The sequence below is a fragment of the Eumetopias jubatus genome, unplaced genomic scaffold (genome assembly GCF_037043125.1).
Source record: "Eumetopias jubatus isolate StellerSeaLion01/CBP00866 unplaced genomic scaffold, mEumJub1_p1.0 scaffold_6, whole genome shotgun sequence".
Taxonomy (NCBI): Eukaryota; Metazoa; Chordata; class Mammalia; order Carnivora; family Otariidae; genus Eumetopias; species Eumetopias jubatus.
Window position 1 is genome coordinate 109,320,009 of NW_028274812.1, and position 20,207 is coordinate 109,340,215.

Consider the following 20,207-nt stretch of genomic DNA (forward strand, 5'->3'; position numbering starts at 1 on the left):
TTTTAGACCCAAAGACACCCCCAAAGACACTGCATTACCATGCTAATGGACACCAAAAGAAAGCTGGGGTGGCAATCCTTATATCAGACAAACTAGATTTTAAAACAAAGACTGTAATAAGAGATGAAGAAGGACACGATATCCTACTTAAAGGGTCTATCCAACAAGAAGATCTAACAACTGTAAATATCTAGGCCCCTAACATGGGAGCAGCCAATTATATAAGGCAATTAATAACAAAAGCGAAGAAACACATTGACACAATACAATAATGGTGGGGGACTTTAACACCCCCCTGACTGAAATGGACAGATCATCTAAGCAAAAGATCAACAAGCAAATAAAGACTCGAAATGACACCCTGGGCCAAATGGACTTCACAGACATATTCAGAACATTCCATCCCAAAGCAACGGAATACACATTCTTCCCTAGGGCCCATGAAACATTCTCCAGAATTGAACACATCCTAGGTCACAAATCAGGCCTCAACCAGTACCAAAAGATTGGGATCTTTCCCTGCCTATTTTCGGACCACAGTGCCTTGAAACTAGAACTCAATCACAAGAAGAAAGTTGGAAAGAACTCAAATACATGGAGGCTAAAGAGCATCCTACTGAAGAATGAATGGGTCAAGCAGGAAATTAAAGAAGAATTAAAAAAATTCATGGAAACCAATGAAAATGAAAACACAACGGTTCAAAATCTTTGGGATACAACAAAGGCAGTCCTGAGAGGAAAGTATATAGCAATACAAGCCTTTCTCAAGAAACAAGAAAGGTGTCAAATACACAACCTAAGCCTACTCCTAAAGGAGCTGGAGAAAGAACAGCAAATAAAGCCTAAACCCAGCAGGAGAAGAGAAATCATAAAGATCAGAGCAGAAATCAATGAAATAGAAACCAAAAGAACAGTAGAACAGATCAAGGAAACTAGGAGCTGGTTCTTTGAAAGAATTCACAAGATTGATAAAGCCTGGCCAGACTTATCCACAAGAAAAGAGAAATGACCCAAATCCACAAAATCATGAATGAAAGAGGAGAGATCACAACCAACACCAAAGAAATACAAACAATTATAAGAACATATTATGAGCAACTCTATGCCCGCAAATCAGATAACCTGGAAGAAATGGGTGCATTCCTAGAGATGTATCAACTACCAAAATTGAACCAGGAAGAAAGAGAAAACCTGAACAGACCTATAACCACTGAGGAAATTGAAGCAGTCATCAAAAATATCCCAACAAACCAAAGCCCAGGGCCAGATGGCTTCCCAGGGGAATTCTATCAGCCATTCAAAGAAGAATTAATACCTATTCTCCTGAAACTGTTCCAAAAAACAGAAATGGAAGGAAAACTTCCAACCTCATTTTATGAGGCTAGCATCATCTTGATCCCAAAACCAAAGACCCCATCAGAAAGGGGAATTACAGAGCAATATCCTTGTTGAACATGGATGCAAAAATTCTCACCAAAATATGAGCCAATGGGATCCAATACTCCACTAAAAGAATTATTCAGCACGACCAAGTGGGACTTATCCCTGGGCTGCAAGGGTGGTTCAACATCCGCAAATCAATCAACGTGATGCCATACATTAACAAATGAATGAACAAGAATCATATGATCCTCTCAATAGATGCAGAAATAGCATTTGACAAAGTACAGCATCCTTTCTTGGTCAAAACTCTTCAGAGTATAGGGATGGAGGGCACATACCTCAATATCTTAAAAGCCATCTATAGAAAACCGACAGCGAATATCATTCTCAATGGGGCAAAGCTGAGAGCTTTTCCCCTCAGGTCAGAAACGCGGCAGGGATGTCCACTCTCACCACTGCTATTCAACATACTATTAGAAGGACTAGCCACAGCAATCACACACACAAAAAAAGAAATCAAAGGCATCCAAATCGGCAAAGAGGAAGTCAAACTCTCCCTCCTTGCAGATGATATGATATTGTATGTGGAAAACCCAAAAGACTACACCCCAAAACTGCTAGAACGCATACAGGAATTCAGTAAAGTAGCAGGATATTAAATCAATGTACAGAAATCAGTGGCATGCCTATACGCCAACAGCAAGACCGAAGAGAGACAAAGCAAGGAGTCGATCCCATTTACAATTGCACCCAAAACCATAAGATGCCTAGAAATAAATTTAACCAAAGAGGCAAGGGATCTGTGCTCAGAACACTACAAAACACTCCTGAAAGACATGGAAGAAGACACAAAGAAATGGAAAAACGTTCCCTGCTCATGGATTGGAAGAACAAACATTGTGAAGATGTCAATGCTACCTAGAGCCATCTACACATTCAGTGCAATCCCCATCAAAATACCATCCACTCTTTTCAAAGAAATGGAACAAATAATCCTAAAATTTGTATGGAACCAGAAGAGACCCCGAATAGCCAGAGGAATATTGAAAAAGTAAAGCAAAACTGGCGGCATCACAATTCCGGACTTCCAGCTCTATGACAAAGCTGCCATCATCAAGACAGTATGGTACTGGCACAAAAACAGAAACATAGATCAACGGAACAGAATCGAAAGCCCAGAAAGGAACCCTCGACTCTATGGTCAACTTATCTTTGACAAAGCAGGAAAGAATGTCCAGTGGCAAAAAGACAGTCTCTTCCACAAATGGGGTTGGGAAAATTGGACAGCCACATGCAGACGAATGAAACTGGACCATTTCCTTACACCACACACAAAAATAGCCTCCAAATGGTCGAAAGACCTAAACGTGAGACAGGAGTCCATCAAAATCCTAAAGGAGGACACAGGCAGCAACCTCTTCGACCTCAGGCGCAGCAACTTCTTCCTAGAAACCTCGCCAAAGGGAAGTGAACGAAGGGCAAAAATGAACTATTGGGATTTCATCAAGATCAAAAGCTTTTGCACAGCAAAAGAAACAGTCCACAAAACCAAAAGACAACCGACAGAGTGGGAGAAAATATTTGCAGATGACATATCAGAGAAAGGACTAGTATCCAAAATCTATAAAGAACATATCAAACTCAACACCCAAAGAACAACTACTCCAATCAAGAAATGGGCAGAAGACGTGAACAGACATTTTTCCAAAGAAGACATCCAAATGGCAACAGACACATGAAAAAGTGCTCAACATCGCTCGGCATCGGGGAAATCCAAATCAAAAGCTCGATGAGATAGCACCTGCCATCAGTCAGAATGACTAAAATTAACAAGTCAGGGAACGACAGATGTTGGCGGGGATGCGGAGAAAGGGGAACTCGCCTACACTGTTGGTGGGAAGGCAAGCTGGTGCAAGCCCTCTGGGAAATAGTATGGAGGTTTCTCAAACAGTTGAAAATAGAGCTACCATACGATCCAACAATGGCCCTACTGGGTATTTACCACAAAGATACAAATGTAGGCATCTGAAGGGGTACGTGCCCCCTGATGTTTATAGCGGCTGTGTCCATAAGAGCCAAACTGTAGAAAGAGCCAAGATGTCCATCGACAGTTGAATGGATAAAGAAGGGGTGGTATGTACACACAATGAAATGACATGCAGCCATCAAAAGGGATGAGATCTTGCCATTTGCAACGACATGGATGCAACTGGAGGGTGTTATGCTGAGTGAAATAAGTCAATCAGAGAGAGACATGTATCACATGACCTCACTGATATGAGGAATTCTTAATCTCAGGAAACAAACTGAGTGTTGCTGGAGTGGTGGGGGGTGGGAGGGATGGGGTGGCTGGGTGATAGACATCGGGCAGGTTATATGCTATGGTGAGCATTGTGAATTGTGCAAGACTGTTGAATCACAGATCTGAACTTCGGAAACAACGCAACATATGTTAAGAAAAAAGGAAAAGAAGATGGCAGGAGGGGAAGAATGAAGGGGAGTAAGTCGGAAGCAGAGACGAACCGTGAGAGACGATGGACTCTGAAAAACAAACTGAGGGTTCTAGAGGGGAGGAGGTATGGAGATGGATTAGCAGGGTGATGGGTATTATGGAGAGCACATTCTGCATGGAGCACTGGGGGTTATGCACAAACCATGAAGCACGGAACACCACATCTAAAATTATTGATGTAAAATATCGTGGTTAATATGATTTAAAAAAAAAAAGAAAATGGTTTTGGACTCGCTGGCAGTGCTCGCACGCATGCACACAGCCAAACGCTTCCACCCTCAGGAAGGGCTAGTCTGACCGAAGCCCGGATTCTCTACAGTGTGGTTCCTTCGCGTTAGGCGTCGCTTTCGGTCTGCACGCACACCCCGCGCAACGGTAGTAGCCTCAGGAACGAGAGCTGAGCCGAAAGGCGTCTCCGGCACCGGCCTTTTTCTCCCTTGGGTTTACGTAGGGAAGCCGTTCCCCGGGCTCTCAGGCACAGCACACACTATACAGCGTCCTCCCCGCGAGTAAAGCGCGGTTTCTCCACAGTGTTGTGCCTTCCAGGGAGGGTCCTGAAACTGAGGCCTCCACGCACACATGCTGGAGGAGTGCTAGCTTCGTGCAACTTAGAGCTGATGCGAGAGGTGCCTCTGCACGAAGTCGTTTCTCTCGCCCAGTGATTTAGGGGAATCGTCTCCCAGGCTCTCACGCATACACACTCAAAGTGTTTCCACCCTCCGCAACAGTGATGCTATCTATCTACAACACGGTCCCCCTACCCTGCTGTTTCTTCGCGTTAGTACGCGAGCAGTGAGACTTGCAGGCCCAAGTGGGGCCGCAGGGCTGGCTTCATGAAACCAGTGGGGAGTCGTGTTCTGCCCTCTGCCCCATCCTGAGTCTCACTCAGAATATGGGTTCAAAAGCCCTTGCAGCGCTCTCACCCACGCTCATGGCCAAAGGCTTCCACTCCCAGGAAAGGCGGGTCAAAGCGCAAGAACGGGTTCTCCAGAAGTGTTGTCTTTTCGAGTGGGGTGGCTGGCTTTACGCCTGCAGGCACACACGGGGCCACGCGACTAGGCTCATGAAATGAGAGGGGAGAGAGAGCTGCCTTTTCTGCACGATCTTGTTCCTTTGTGCTAGGCGGCTGGCACTTAGGACTAAACGCACACAGCGGGCAGACGACCTAGCTTCACGAAAGAGGAGTTGAGTCGAGAGGCGCCTTGGGCCCATGCTTTTTTCTCCCTTGGAATTCTGCTGGGACCCGCTCCCCAGGTGGGCACACAAGCACCCTTGAAAAGGTGGCCACCCTGTGGAGAGGCGACGTGAGTTGAAGGCTGGGCTTGCTGGTGAAGGCTTGTTTCTTCCTAGCCAGTGTGGAGCCCTGAGCGTTCCCAGCACACGTGGAGCAGTAGAGCGTTATTAGCTTCAGGTAGCAAGAGAGCTGAGCCGCGAGGTACCTTCCACACCGGCCTGTTTCTCCCTCGCTTTGACGTAGGGCACCCGTTCCCCAGGCTCTCCCCCACGGTACTGCGTACCCTGCTTCCTCCCTCAGAGAGGTCGACAGTCGCTAGGGCACGGTCTCTCCACACGGTGGCCGCTTCGAGTCAGTCCGCTAGCAATTACACTTGCATGCCAAAGTGGGGCCGCAGGGCTGGCTTCATGAAACAAGTGGGGAGTCGTGTTCTGCCTTCTGCCGAGCCTGAGTCTCCCTCAGAAAATGGTTTTGCGCTCGGTCACAGGTCGGGTGAGCACGGAGTGCGGCTGGAGACCAGGGAGACGGGAGTGACTGCTTTTCTCTGGAGGCGCACTGAGGAGTGGGGCCCCGAGTTCTCAGCTCCTCTGGGTGGAGATTGGGAGGCCACCATTTTCACCCTGGTCCTCCAAAGCTGTACCGAGAGCTTGCAGGGAACAAAAGCTCCTGAGAGCAAACCCGAGCAGCTTGCTTAGCCCGGACCGACAAGGGCGGGGCAATTCGGTCTCCGGCAAAGGCATTTGGAAACCACAGCAACAGGCCCCTCCCCGAGAAGATCAGCACGAACAGCCAGCAAGCCAAGACCAAGTTTACCGATCAAGGAGAACGGGAGAACTCCAGTGCTAGGGGAATACTGCACATAGAATTCATGGCTGTTTTTTACCATGAGTCATTGGTTCATCAAAGTTGATTTTTTTAACTGTTTTTTTTTTTAATTCTTCTTTTTCCCTTTTTCAACCAACACCTTATCGATCGCTTTTTTTAAAAAAACATTTTCATTTTTCATTTTTAGAGTCATATTTTATCCCTTCATTGTAGTTACCCTTATTTTTGGCATATATATATAAGTTGTTCTCTCTTTAAAATTTTGAGATACAGTGTCTTCTAACAGATGAAAATATACCCTAAATCCCTAGTGAATGGCTTTGTTCTAGTCTCCTGCCTGCTCACATTCTCTCCCTTTTCTTTTCTTTTTTAATTTAAATCTTCTTTCTTTTTTCAAACAACTTCTTATCTTATCAATTCCTTTTATAAAATGTTGTATAATTTTCATCTTTACACTCATCTTCCATCCCTTCATTGTATCAACCCTTATTTTGTACATGTATGTCTTTCTTCCTTTCAAATTTTAGGAGGCACTTTTTTCTACCAGACCAAAATACGCCCCAAATCTCGTGTGTCGCACTGATCTATGCAGTAGCCTGAGCATATTTGATCATATTCTGCTTGTTTTGTATTGTTCTGTTTTTGTTTGTATCTTTTTCTTTTTTCTCTCTCTCTTTCTTTTTTCTTTCTTTCCCTTTCTTTTCCCCTAGTTTCAGGCCTTTTCTGATTTGTATAGAGTATATTTGCTGGGGACGTTGTTAACCTGTTAGCGTTTTGTTCTCTCATTCATCTGTTGTCTTCTGGACAAAATGACAAGACGAAAGAAATCTCCTCAGTAAAAAGAACAAGAGGTAGTAGCGCCAGCAAGGGACCTACTCAATAAGGACATTAGTACGATGTCGGACCTAGAGTTCAGAATCATGACTTTAAAGATACGAGCTGGGCTTGCAAAAAGCGTATAAGTTATTAGAGAAACCCTTTGTGGAGAAATAAAAGCACTAAAATCTAACCAAGTCAAAATCAAAAAGGCTATTTGTGAGGTGCAAATCAAAACTGGGGGCACTAAGTGCTAGGATAAGTGAGGCAGAAGAGAGAATCAGCGATATACAAGAGCAAATGATGGAAAATAAAGAGGCTGAGAAAAAGAGAGAGAAACAACGACAGGATCACGAGGGCAGAATTCGAGAGATAAGTGATACGATAAGAAGAAACAACATTAGAATAATTGGGATCCCAGAAGAAGAAGAAAGGGGGGGGGTAGAAGGTATATTGGAGCAAATAATAGCTGAGAACTTCCCTAATGTGAGGAACGAAACAGGCATCAAAATCCAAGAGGCACAGAGAACCCCTCTCAAAATCAATAATAATAGGTCAACACCCCGACCTCTAAGAGTCAAACTTACGAGTCTCAGAGACAAAGAGAAAATGCTGAAAGCAGCTCGGGAGAAGAGATAGGTAACTTACAATGGTAGAAATATGAGATTGGCAACAGACCTATCCACAGAGACCTGGCAGGCCAGAAAGGACTGGCAAGATATCTTCAGAGCACTAAACGAGAAAAATATGCAACCAACAATACTATATCCAGCTAGGCTGCTATTGAAAATAGAAGGAGAGATAGAAATCGTCCAGGACAAAAAAAAACCGAAGCACTTTGCAAACACGAAACCAGCCCTCCAAGAAATATTGAAAGAGCTCCTCTGAGCAAAGAGAGAGCCTAAAAGCAGCATGGATCAGAAAGGAACACAGACAATATACAGTAAGAGTCACCTTACAGGCACTACAATGGCACTAAATTCCTACCTTTCCATAGTTACCATGAATGGAAACGGGCTAAATGCCCCAGTCAAAAGACACAGGCTATCGGATTGGATTAAAAAACAAGACCTACCAATATGCTGTCTGCAAGAGACTCATTTTAGACCCAAAGACACCCCCAAAGACACTGCATTACCATTCTAATGGACACCAAAAGAAAGGTGGGGTGGCAATCCTTATATCAGACAAATTAGAGTTTAAAACAAAGACTGTAATAAGAGATGAAGAAGGACACGATATCCTACTTAAAGGGTCTATCCAACAAGAAGATCTAACAATTGTAAATATCTAGGCCCCTAACATGGGAGCAGCCAATTATATAAGGCAATTAATAACAAAAGCGAAGAAACACATTGACAACAATACAATAATAGTGGGGGACTTTAACACCCTCCTGACTGAACTGGACAGATCATCTAAGCAAAAGATCAACAAGGAAATAAAGACTTGAAGTGACACCCTGGGCCACTGACTCGAACTGGCCACCATGTGGAGAGACCGTGCTCTAGCGACCCTCAACCTCTCTGAGGGAGGAAGCAGTGTACGAGGTACCGTGGTGGAGAGCCTGGGAACGGGTGCCCTACGTCAAAGTGAGGGAGAAACAGGCCGGTGCGGAAGGTACCTCGCGGCTCAGCTCTCTTGCTACCTGAAGCTAATAACGCTCTACTGCTCCACGTGTGCTGGGAACGCTCCGGGCTCCACACTGGCTTGGAAGAAACATGCCTTCACCAGCAAGCCCAGCCTTCAATTCACGTCGCCTCTCCACAGGGTGGCCACATTTTCAAGGGTGCTTGTGTGCCCACCTGGGGAGCGGGTCCCAGCAGAATTCCAAGGGAGAAAGAAGCATGGGCCCAAGGCGCCTCTTGACTCAACTCCTCTTTCGTGAAGCTAGGTCATCTGCCCCCTGTGTGCGTTTAGTCCTAAGTGCCACCCGCGTAGCGCAAAGGAAGAAGACGGGAGAGACTCCCGTGCCTCAGCCAAGAACGCGCTTCCTGAGCGCAAAGTTCATCTGTCGGAGGTTTGTGTGAAAGCCTGAGAAATGGGACCTGAACGTTCCTCGGACCGAGAGACAGGCCTGGAACGAAGGCTGCTCTCCACTGCCCTCTCTTTTACGGAGGTTAGCACTGCTGTCCCCTGTGTGCCTGCCTGGACGCCTGGGTACCTGGCCACTATCACAGAGAATCCAAGCTGTCGAGTCACCGAACTTTAGCTCCCATGGCTGTTCTTGAAGCTGCAGGAATTTTGCTGTGGTCGTGTATGAGAGCCCGGGGAACGGGTCCCATGTGTGAAACCGAGTGAGAAACAGGATCGTGCAGAAGGCAGCTCTCTCTCCCCTCTTGTTTCATGAGGCTAGTCGCGTGTGCCCGTGTGTGCCTGCAGGCATAATGCCAGACACCCCACTCGAAAAGACAACACTTCTGGAGAACCCATTCTTGCGCTTTGACCCGTCTTTCCTGAGAGTGGAAGTCTTTGGCCATGAGCTTGGGTGAGAGCGCTGCAAGGTATTTTGAACCCATATTCTGAGTGAGACCCAGGGTGGGGCAGAAGGCAGAACACGACCCCCACTGGTTTCATGAAGCCAGCCCTGCGGCCCCACTTGGGCATGCAATTCTAATTGCTCGCGTACCAACGCGAAGAAACAGCAGGGTAGGGGGACCGTGTTGTAGATAGCATCACTGTTGCGGAGGTTGGAAACACTGAGTGTGTGTGCGTGAGAGCCTGGGAGATGATTCCCCTAAATCACTGGGCGAGAGAAACGGCTTCGTGCAGAGGCACCTCTCGCATCAGCTCTAAGTTGCACGAAGCTAGCATTCCTCTGGCATGTGTGCGTGGAGGCCTCAGTTCCAGGCCCCTCCCTGGAAGGCACAACACTGTGGAGAAACCGTGCTTTAGGCCCCGCCGGTCCCTGGTGGGGAGGACGCTGTATAGTGTGTGCTGTGCCTGAGAGCCTGGGGAACGTCTTCCGTACGTAAACCCGAGGGAGGAAAAGGCCGGTGACTGAGATGCCTCTCGGCTCAGCTCTCCTTCCTGGGGCTAGGACCATTGCGCCGGGTGTGCGTGCAGGCCGAAAGCCAACCACCAAACTCGAAGGAACCACACTGTAGAGAATCCAGGCTTCGGCCAGACTAGCCCTTCCTGAGGGTGGAAGCCTTTGGCTGTGTGCATGCATGCGAGCACTGCCAGCGAGTCCAAAACCATTTCCTTTTTTTTTATTGTTATGTTAACCACCATATTCTACATCATTAATTTTTGATGTGGTGTTCCGTGCTTCATGGTTTGTGCATAACCCCCAGTGCTCCACGCAGAATATGCCCTCCATAAAACCCATCACCCAGCTAACCCATCCCCCTACCCTCCTCCCCTCTAGAACCCTCAGTTTGTTTTTCAGAGTCCATCGTCTCTCATGGTTCGTCTCCCCCTCCGACTTACTCCCCTTCATTCTTCCCCTCCTGCTATCTTATTCTTTTTCTTTTTTCTTAACATGTTGCATTATTTGTTTCCGAAATACAGATCTGTGATTCAACAGTCTTGCACAATTCACAGCACTCACCATAGCACATACCCTCCCCAATGCCTATCACCCAGCCACCCCATCCCTCCCACCCCCCACCACTCCAGCAACACTCAGTTTGTTTCCTGAGATTAAGAATTCCTCATATCATTCCCACACAACCTTCTGAATGATATTCCTAACACAAAACTGTGATCCTTGGACTCCATTTCTTAAAGCTCACACCTAGACTGCCACTACCACAGAGAGGTTCTCAGGCTTGGTCACACATTAGAATCGCTGCAGAAGTGTTTAACAAACTCTGGGTGCTGGGCCACCCTGACACCAGCTCCTTCAACTCTCTGATTTAACTGTTCTGCATTGGCGACTGGGGGTTTCTATTTTTAAAGTCCTCTTCCAAAGATACCAATGTGCGGGCAGAGTTGATACTTCTGACCCTCAGGGTGAAGTCCCAACTCCTGGGCCTGGTGGACATCCTGGCCTCTCCCTACAAAGCTCCTGCTTATCTTACCACATTGATCTTCCTGTGCTTATTCCTGGAGCTCAAGCCCTCTGGTCCCCTGCCATTCCCTGAACACACCATGCACTTTCATGCTTCTGAGACTCCACACCTGCCCTTCCTCTGCTCAGAAAGCCGTTTCTGCTTGTTGGCTACATGGATATCTTTATTCCAGGCTCACTCAGCTGTAGCATCATCTCCATCCTGAGGGCTTCCTTGGTCTTCCAAGGTAGTGACTACTTTTTCTTTGAGTGCCCCCACCTGGTCCCGTTCCTCTATTATAGCACCCATCACTGAAAAGTACAGATGTGTATTCATCTCTTCGATGGGTTTTGCTCACCCACTTAACTGTGGGACTTCAGGCAGGTTTTTTTCAGCCCTCCTGGTTACCACATTTACTCTAAAAGAGATAATGATGTCCACTGCGTGATTTGCTTTTTTCTTTCTTTCTTTCTTTCTTTCTTTCTTTCTTTCTTTCTTTCTTTCTTTCTTTCTTTCTTTCTTTCTTTCTTTCTTTCTTCCTTCTTTCCTTCCTTCTTTCATATTTTTAAATTTTATTATTATTTTAAAAGATTTTATTTAATCAATTAATTAGTTAACTAACTAATTAGTTAACAAGCTCCTGACGGGGAGCTTGATCCCAGGATACTGGGATCATGACCCAAGCTGAAGGCAGGCACTTAACCAACTGAGCCACCGAGGTGCCCCTATTTATTTATTTTAGAGAGAGAGAGGGAGCAAGAATGAGAACGAGCAGGAGGGACAGAGGGAGTGGGAGAGAGAATCTCAAGCAGACTCAGAGTGAACATGGAGCCTGACATGGGGTTCAATGTCACGGCCCTGAGAGAACTACCTGAGCCTAAACCAAGAGTTGAATGCTTAACTGACGATGCCACCCAGGTGCCCCCACTGCATGAGTTTCTTATGAGGGGATGAAATGAAACGATTTGTGTTCAGTGTAGAGCATGTAGAACACAGGGCCTGGCACAGAAAAAACCCTCCACTCTGGACCAGTGTTGCCCAAAAGAAATACAAAAAGCCACAAAAAAGAAAAAAAAGAGAGGTAAATCAATCTCAGTAGTATATTTTATCTTAATATGTCCCCAATATTGCCTTTGAACATATAATCAATATAAAAATTATTAATGGGCTAGTTTTACTGGTTTTCGTAGAAGTCTTTGAAACTTATTTTACAGTTCTAGCACATCGCATTTCAGATTAGCCACTTTTTAAAAAAGATTTTATTTATTTATTTGAGAGAGAGAGAGAATGAGAGATAGAGAGCATGAGAGGGAAGGGGGTCAGAGGGAGAAACATACTCCCTGCTGAGCAGGAAGCCCGATGTGGGACTCGATCCCAGAACTCCAGGATCATGACCTGAGCTGAAGGCAGTCGCTTAACCAACTGAGCCACCCAGGCGCCCCAGATTAGCCACTTTTCAAGTGCTCACTAGCCATATGTGGCCGGTAGCTACTGTACTGGACAGCTCAGTGCCAGATTAAAGAAATTCTGTGAATTTCTTGAGGTTATGCACTGTATCTGATTTTCCCTTGTATCACTCAATGCTTTGCACAGACTAGTGTTTAATACGTGTCTATGAGATATTATTGAGCTAAGTCAGGTAGTTCCAGAGTCATATCATTGGACAGGTTGCCACGGAGAATAAATGATAAACAGGCTCTGGAAACCAGCCCAAAAGTACCAAAAGTAAGGCACTATCATTACTCTGACAGAGCCAAGGTGGAGGAGCAGGAACCATCTCCACAGGAAGTCTGAAGTTCGAAGCTTAGAATGGGGAAGGTCTAAATATTGGTCTTGGTGCTGTGGCCACTAATATTTGGGTTCCCTTCAAACTAGTCTCGTGCTAAAGTAGAGGCCATCAACTCTACCCAATGACAGAATAGGTGGCCCTTTTTGGGGTAGGATCTTGGGACCACTATGGGAAAATCACTTGACTCCAGAAACCTCCCTGACCAGGTTGAGTTCCAGGGAATGGTTATTAAAACAGACTTGTGTTTAAATTCTGGTTCTACCATCAATGGGCTGTGTGATCTCAGACAACTTACTTAACATTTCTGAGTTTCAGCTTCTGCCATCTGTGAAATGCAGAGACTAACAATAGCATCTGTATCATAGGGTTGCCTTGAGGAGATCACACACTGTGACCAGGTCTTAGGGAGACCATATGCTTCTGGCATGGCTCCAGATTATCCTCACCTCTTGGTATTCACCCCCTGCATATCCCCTCCCTTTGGGCGTGTGCTCGTCTTAGTGACTTAGTTCTAACCAATAGAATATGGCAAAATGTTGTGATGGTACCTCCATGTGTAGATTACGAAGGCTCTGACTTCCATCTTGCCAGCATCCTCTCTTGCTGGTACTCTCTGCTCTCTGAGGAAGCAAACTTCCAAGTGACAAAATGCTCTTTGAAGAGGTGCACATGGAAAGGAAGAGTGGAGGTCTTGTGCCACAAGCTCACTAGAGCTCCATGAGGAACAGGCTCCCATAGCTCAAGGGGAAGTAAGTTTTGACAACAATGGGAGTGAGCTTGGAAGTGGGTCCTTCCTGTGGAGCATTGAGATAAGACTGCAGGCTCCTGGGAGCCAGAGGACCCAGTAAAATTGTGCCTGGACCCACAGGAACTATGAGGCAATAAATGTGTGTTGGTTTAAGTTGCAAGCCTTGGGGTAATTTGTTACACAGTAATGGAAAACTTGTGCATGCATGTAGGAATTTGACACAGCATCTAGAAAATAGAAGGTGCTCAGTAGCTTTAAATATTACTTTTTTAGCAGAGGTAGAAGAAAATTTGCTCTTGGTAAGGTGGTTTTGTCCCATACCACAGAAATTCTCTAAGCTAGACAGCCTATTGACTTGTTTATGAACAGCCTGGATGAAATCAGACTTGCTTAAGTGGAGTGATAATTTTAATTTTTTAAATTACATTCATTCTTTCTCCCTGGAGTCGGCGTGTACTGGCTCACCCCAGACCTGGTTCCCACCCTTTCCCATCCTGTCCTGGTTCCAACCGGTGCCCCATGTCATCACACTATGAGGACAAAATCAGACCCTTTCCTGGGTTGGAGAGCCACAACTGACCTGGGCCTGAAAGCAACTTTAGGAATGAGAATAAGGTACAATCAGCCCACAGGCCTAAGAGGAGTGTTTTGTTTTGTTTCCTTTTTTCCAGAACTTGTTTGTCCTCAGAGAGAAAAAGTAGTAAGAAGAATCCATGCATAATGCTGTTAAGTGTCTGTGATCGTGAAGCCTGATCAATTGTGAAATGTAATCGATCACAGTCTGTCTTGTCTGGGAAACAAATATGTTAACTAATGGAGGGGGTTGTCTGGGCATGATCAAAAGGAAAGGGACTCCAAGGAGCCTCGATTTTTCAGATTGTTTTTCTGCGCTGTCCAGAGCAAGGGGGCACATTTGGCTGACAGAAACATCTACTCTGCTTGACAGGCAGACCCGAGAGGAGATGGAACATCAGGCAATCATAACTCACGGACATGAGCCATTAAGATCATCCTGCTCCTCCTCTGGCAGAGTCCTTGCTTACTACACAGTCTTTGGATGAGACTCATTCATTTCCCATGTATGCTGGCCTCCCACCAATGGACATGAAGTTCTGGTTCTCTCGGAAGTTATAGGTTTCCCTGGAACTAATGAGCTAATATTCTCTTATTCCTGAGTCTCTTGAGAGTTCGCACAGCCTGATCAGTCCCTGACCTCTCAGGCGCCGACAAGAGAGAGCAGCTGCCTCTCAGAGGGGAGGAAATGTGCCTGGGACCTGGTGACCTCCTGTCCCCCTTCCCTCTTTCCTGCTTTCTGCCCCCTCTTTCTATTCTTTCTCTTCCTCTTTTTTCCTTCTGCTCCACCCACCTCCTCTCTTTCTCTCTCTCAATCTTTCTCTCTCTCGGTGTCATGTCTCTGGTATGAATCACGACACAGCATTTTTGGTTAAGCTAATGGATTTTGGAGCCTACTGGGTTTGAGTCCTGGTTCTGTCATTTAGTAGCCGTGGGCTCTTAGGCAAGTTACTTTAAGCTCTTGGTGACTCATTTGCCAAATGGGAATAATAACACTTGCCTTCTAAGGCTGATACCAGGATGAAATAAATCAGAGGAGCACCCTGGCACTGCTCACTCAGTGTCAGCTAAGTGACAGATCCTGGTTGCCTGCCATGTGCCATGTCTGCACTGGGTGCTGGTCATAGATGGGTGGGAGACACAGTCCTGCCTCCAGGGTGCTTGCAGGAAGAATGGGGAGGCAGAGATATCAACAGGTCATTTCAAATTATGCCCTTACTTGATGCTGGCTCACCGTGAGGGTTGATATCCCTTGGGGACATTTGAGTCTCAATGCTCTGTGTCTTTTCACTGCCACAGGGGTTACTACTCAGGACCAAGGGGTGCAGGATGTGGGTCCAGGAACCTTATGTGAGAGGGGGTCTGGGAGAGGAGCAAAACCTACAAGGAGAGTCTCAGAGGGCATGGGGGACGAGGTTTGCATCTGTTGCAGCCTTGCAGGCATGTCTCTCCTTGGGTGTTCGGGGCTGTTCCCCCCACTCTGTACTGGTCATTTGATGAGAAGCTCAGTGATTCTCTCTTGGTTTATGGCCACTGCAGCCCTGGTTGGCCTGCAAATGGACAGGTAGATGTGTTGGTGAGGATGTGAGTGTAACAAGATCCTGGTGAATCAATGACTCCAGGACTGACAGTTGTCTGATTGCTGAGGTTGTCAGGTCCCAGGGAGACCTGACGTCATAACCAAGAATAAATGAAGAGATAAGATTGTCTTCTTAGAGGTATGGGAAGGGAGCCGTAAATATCACCACTATTCCCTCCCAGGGGCTTTGAATCCCATTGCCCTGAATGTCCCACTGAAGTGTTTGCTACTGGAGTCTACTCTCTGAAGACCATTGTCATATTCTACTCTTCTCTCTTTTGTCAAATGCATGGATTCAGTGTCTTTGTTAATAGGTGTCGTACTTTTAAGCAATTTAAAAAATTAAATTAATTTCTTTTGGGAACAGTTGTTGAGTTAGCATGCATAAAAGTCAAAATGTACTGAAGGGTATACAGAAAGTATCTCCTGCTCCTTATCCTCAACCACCTGGTTCTTCTCCCCAGGGTAATTAGTGTTAGCAGTTTCTTGTGAGACTGTCAGATCTTTAGATAAAAGAGACCAGGGTGCCTGTGTGGCTCAGATGCTCAAGAGTCAGCCTTCGGCTCAGGTCATGATCCCAGGGTCCTGGGATCGAGTCCCACATCGGGCTCCCTCGCTCCTTGGGAGCCTGCTCTCCCTCTGCCTCTCTCTCTCTCTCTCTCTCTGTCTCTCATGAATAAATAAAAATTAAAAAAAAGAGAGAGACCAGGATTTATGGTCAATACTTCTTTATTGAGCACCAACCAGGGCAAGGCACTGGAGGAGGCCACCAGGGAATGGTCTCAGGTCGCTGAGATCCCATGGTGAAGTACAGGAGCAGCTAGGTTGGTCAAAAATTATAATCTGAGCTTATTAAAGGAAAAACAGAGATATGTGCAAGGTGCAGCGGTAGCACCAAGAGGCAGAGAGGAAAATAAGCTAATAATGGAGACAGAGGATGGTCTGTAATCCACCTTTTGGGTTTTCCATGCCGCCATGATTGGAGTGCCATAGAATTCATTTCTTCCTTGGTAAATGAGCTTTTGATTGTTTCTCTTAACTTGGTCTCATAGAATTGAAGTCTATTTTGAATCATTTGCCAACTTAAAAAAAAAAACTTTACTGAGATAGAGTTCATGTAACACAAAATTTACCTTTTAAAGTGTACAATCCAATAGTTTTAGTATATTCTACTAAAATAAAATTGTGCATTAACAGGAAAGTCAATTTTAGAAACTTTGCTTTACCCCAAAAGGTAGCCCTATACATCTTCATTGTTACCCACACTCTCCCTATTCCCCCAGCCCCTGGCAACTGCTAATCTCCTTTCTATCTCTACAGATCTGCCTATTATGGACATTTAAATGGATATACATTGAATTATGTAATATGTGGCCTTTTGTGTCTGTCTTCTTTTATTTAGCATAATGTATTCAAGGTCCATCCATGCTGTAGCGTGCGTCAGAACTTCACCTGTCTATGATGGAATAACACCCCATTGTGTGAATAAACCACATTTTATTGATCCACTCATCAGTTGATGACATTAGGGTGGTTTCTATGTTTTGGCTCTTGTGAATAATGCTGCTATAATCCTTCATGTACAAGTTTTTGTTTGAAAGCTTGTTTTTAATTCCCTTGGGTGTGAACCTGGGTGTGGAATTGCTGAGCCCCATGGTAATTTTATTTTTAACTTATTAAGGATTCACCAAATGGTTTTCCACAAAAGCCACACCAATTTACATTTCCACCAGCAGCACACAAGTATTCTAATTTCTCATCTTCCTGCTTTTAGAATTGGACTTTTTTTCCTAGATGCTCCTTCTGGAATCATCCACTTAGCTGCCCAATCTGTGGGCTGTGGACTCACCCCAGGCCTCAGCCCCTACTTATCTGGTAGCCAACCTGGACAGAATTTCTAAATTGTGTCTATCTTTAAACTTTAGAAGGGAGAGCTACAGGTCATTACACCTGTATTCATGTCTAGAGAGTGGAAGGAAAGATCTTGGGAGGCAGAGAAAAGGAGGTGTGGTCTATATAGTAGCTGTACTAAGCTCCCTTTTGACCCCAGGGCAATGACTAATTGCTTCTTTCTCTGGTTTCCTCACTCTAGGTGAGTCTAGTGGGCAGGAGAGGGAGAACTAGGGAGCCAAGGACAGAGCCAGAGAAGCAGAAGGTTAAAGAACTTGTAATTGTCCAGGGGTAAGCCAGGAAGATTTGGCAGCCAGGTGGTGTCTAGAGAGGACAAAGAATGTCAGCAGCAAGCCAGAAACCCCGAAGCTGAAAAAGGAAGATCAAAGCATGGTCCATACCAGGGGAGGACATGTAAGCCAGTGTTGACCGTGCAACCCCAGCAGAGTGCATCACAGAGGCTGCTGGCTTTTGAGCCCTGCTTGATCTAACCACAAGCTATGGGCTGCTGGCCTTGCAGATGCAGAGGTGATTGCAGATGTTGGGAAGGAAGACTCTTAACTGCTGCTGGCAGAGGCAGAGGGAAGGGAGCTAGAGTGCTGGGGATTAGGAAGTGTGACCCTTGGGGAGGATGGTGGCCCCCAAGAGAATCCACTCTGCATTCCTGTAACCCCCAGTCATTCAGCCCTCAGGTGTGCTCTGTGGCTATCCAACAAGGCACTGACTGGCAGAGAAGTGGAAAACATAGTCATTTCCGCAGCCTGGGAAGCCACTAGATAGAGGTTGATGCCAATGTGCAGACCCATTCTGTCTTACCTGTGCACATGATGATAACTGACACTCATGTGCAAGGCACTATTCAAGGCAATTTACATATGTTGATCCATTTAATCCTTAGTAATCTATGAAGTGGGTACTCTTATAATGTTAGTTTGCAGATGAGAAAAGTGAGGCACAGAGTGGTTAAGCAATGGCTCCCCAAAACCCAGCTGGTAAATGCCAGAGCAAGGGTTTGAACCTAGACAGTCTGCTTCCAGGGTGTGTACTTTTTTTTTTTTTTTGAGAAAGAGAGAGAGAGAGAGAGAGAGAATGGGGGTGGAGAGGGGTAGAGGGAAGAGGAGAGAGAGAATCTCTAGCAGGCTCCATGTGAAGGGCTTGATCCCATGACTCTGAGATCATGACCTGAGCTAAAATCAGGAGTCAGACACTTAACAGACTGAGTCACCCAGGTACCCCCGGAGGGTGTACTAGGCTATGCTGCTTGTGTCTTTTAACCTTTGTTGTCCCTTTTCCCTGCCCCCTCCAAGGTCCTGAAAACCCAAGGCCTAGGGTGGCTGAGATTGCTCCTCTTCTAGTGCCTTGGCCAACATCCCTCTCTGCCACAATTCTACAGACTCTAGATCTCCTTAGCTCTTCCAGCTTCCCCTCATTTCTCCTTGTCTAATCTTACCAGACTTAGCAAAAACCAAAAGAACACAAGCACAAAACAAAAATGCAGGCAAAGAAAAATCACAAAACCCCAAAACTGGAATGCCCAGTTACAATTGCATTTTAGAGAACTAGTGAATGATTTTGTATTATAAGTATGTCCCAGGGATATACTTATGTTTGGGATAAACTTGTGCTACACAATTTTTTGTTGTCTCTCTCAAATTAAAGTAGAACTAGCAGTTCCGTGTTTTATCTGGCAAACTTATCCCTGTTTTTTGGGCTTTGTGTTGGGGTCACACGTAGATGAAGTGTTGCTGTTGTGAACACTCCCCCTTCCAGACAGTTCCCAAAATGTTCACTTCCTATTCATCTTATTATGATTCTTGGGGGAGCCTGTCACTAGAAGGCTCCATTAAAACATGTTTATTTAATCCCGTTTCTCTAGTTCTGGGTTCAAAGCCACAGCTTACCAATCCCAGAGCAGAAGAATGTTTATAAGCCTTTGCTTTAAAACCACACCACAGAGTTTTTGAAATTCTGATGTGCTGCCTACTGGTCTCCTCCCTCTCCTTCCATCATGCTTTTCTATTTGCTCCCATTTAAAAGAGAATTTTCAGATTAGCTTTTTCTGAGTTTCCTTTGGGAAGAGCCATGACAGCTTTCCACCAAGTTCATGTTCTTCAGGTGTTCTGTGGTCTCTCTTACAGATTCTATCAACAGGTTTGGAATAAAAACCAGGCCCATCACTCTTCAGTTCTTAGGCTCTTCTGCAGGCTTTTATAATAAGTCATACATTTTGGCCAACATTTCTGCAATTTCACCCTTCAGAGCTCTTGGGTGGATGCCATCTGGTCAGTAGGATTTATTTACATCTAATTTTTCAATTAGGTCTAGACTGTCTCATTTGTTTACCACTATTTCACCTACAACCCATGTCTTGCCTGCTTCAAAAGATACTCTGTGGGGTAGAAAACTCCCCCCTGGACTTTCCCATCTGCTAGCAGATGGTTATCAAGGTTGGCTATGGACTAAGCCCTATAGTAGATGCTAGAAGAAGTAAAGATGTAAAAGATATGGTCCCTGCCGTCAAATAACTCACAGTCTGGGAAGGAAGATGATAGAAATTCTTTCAGCTGCAAGTAACAGAAAAATTAGCTAAAAGTGGATTAAAAAATGAGTTTTTTATTATTCATTTATTTATTATAATAAGCAGTCTGGAGGCAGGTGACTGCTGATGTTGGTTTAGCTGCTCAACAGTGTCCTTAGGCACCAGGCCTCATAGGTCCATTTTTAGTTACTGGCTTCTCATCTTTGTGCTCGTTGCCTCGTGGTCACAAAATAGATGCTGTAACCCCAAGCATCATGCCTCTGCTTGAGGCTGGTACAAAAAGGAAGAGTAAGACACCAAATATTTCTGTCTCTTTCATTGGAA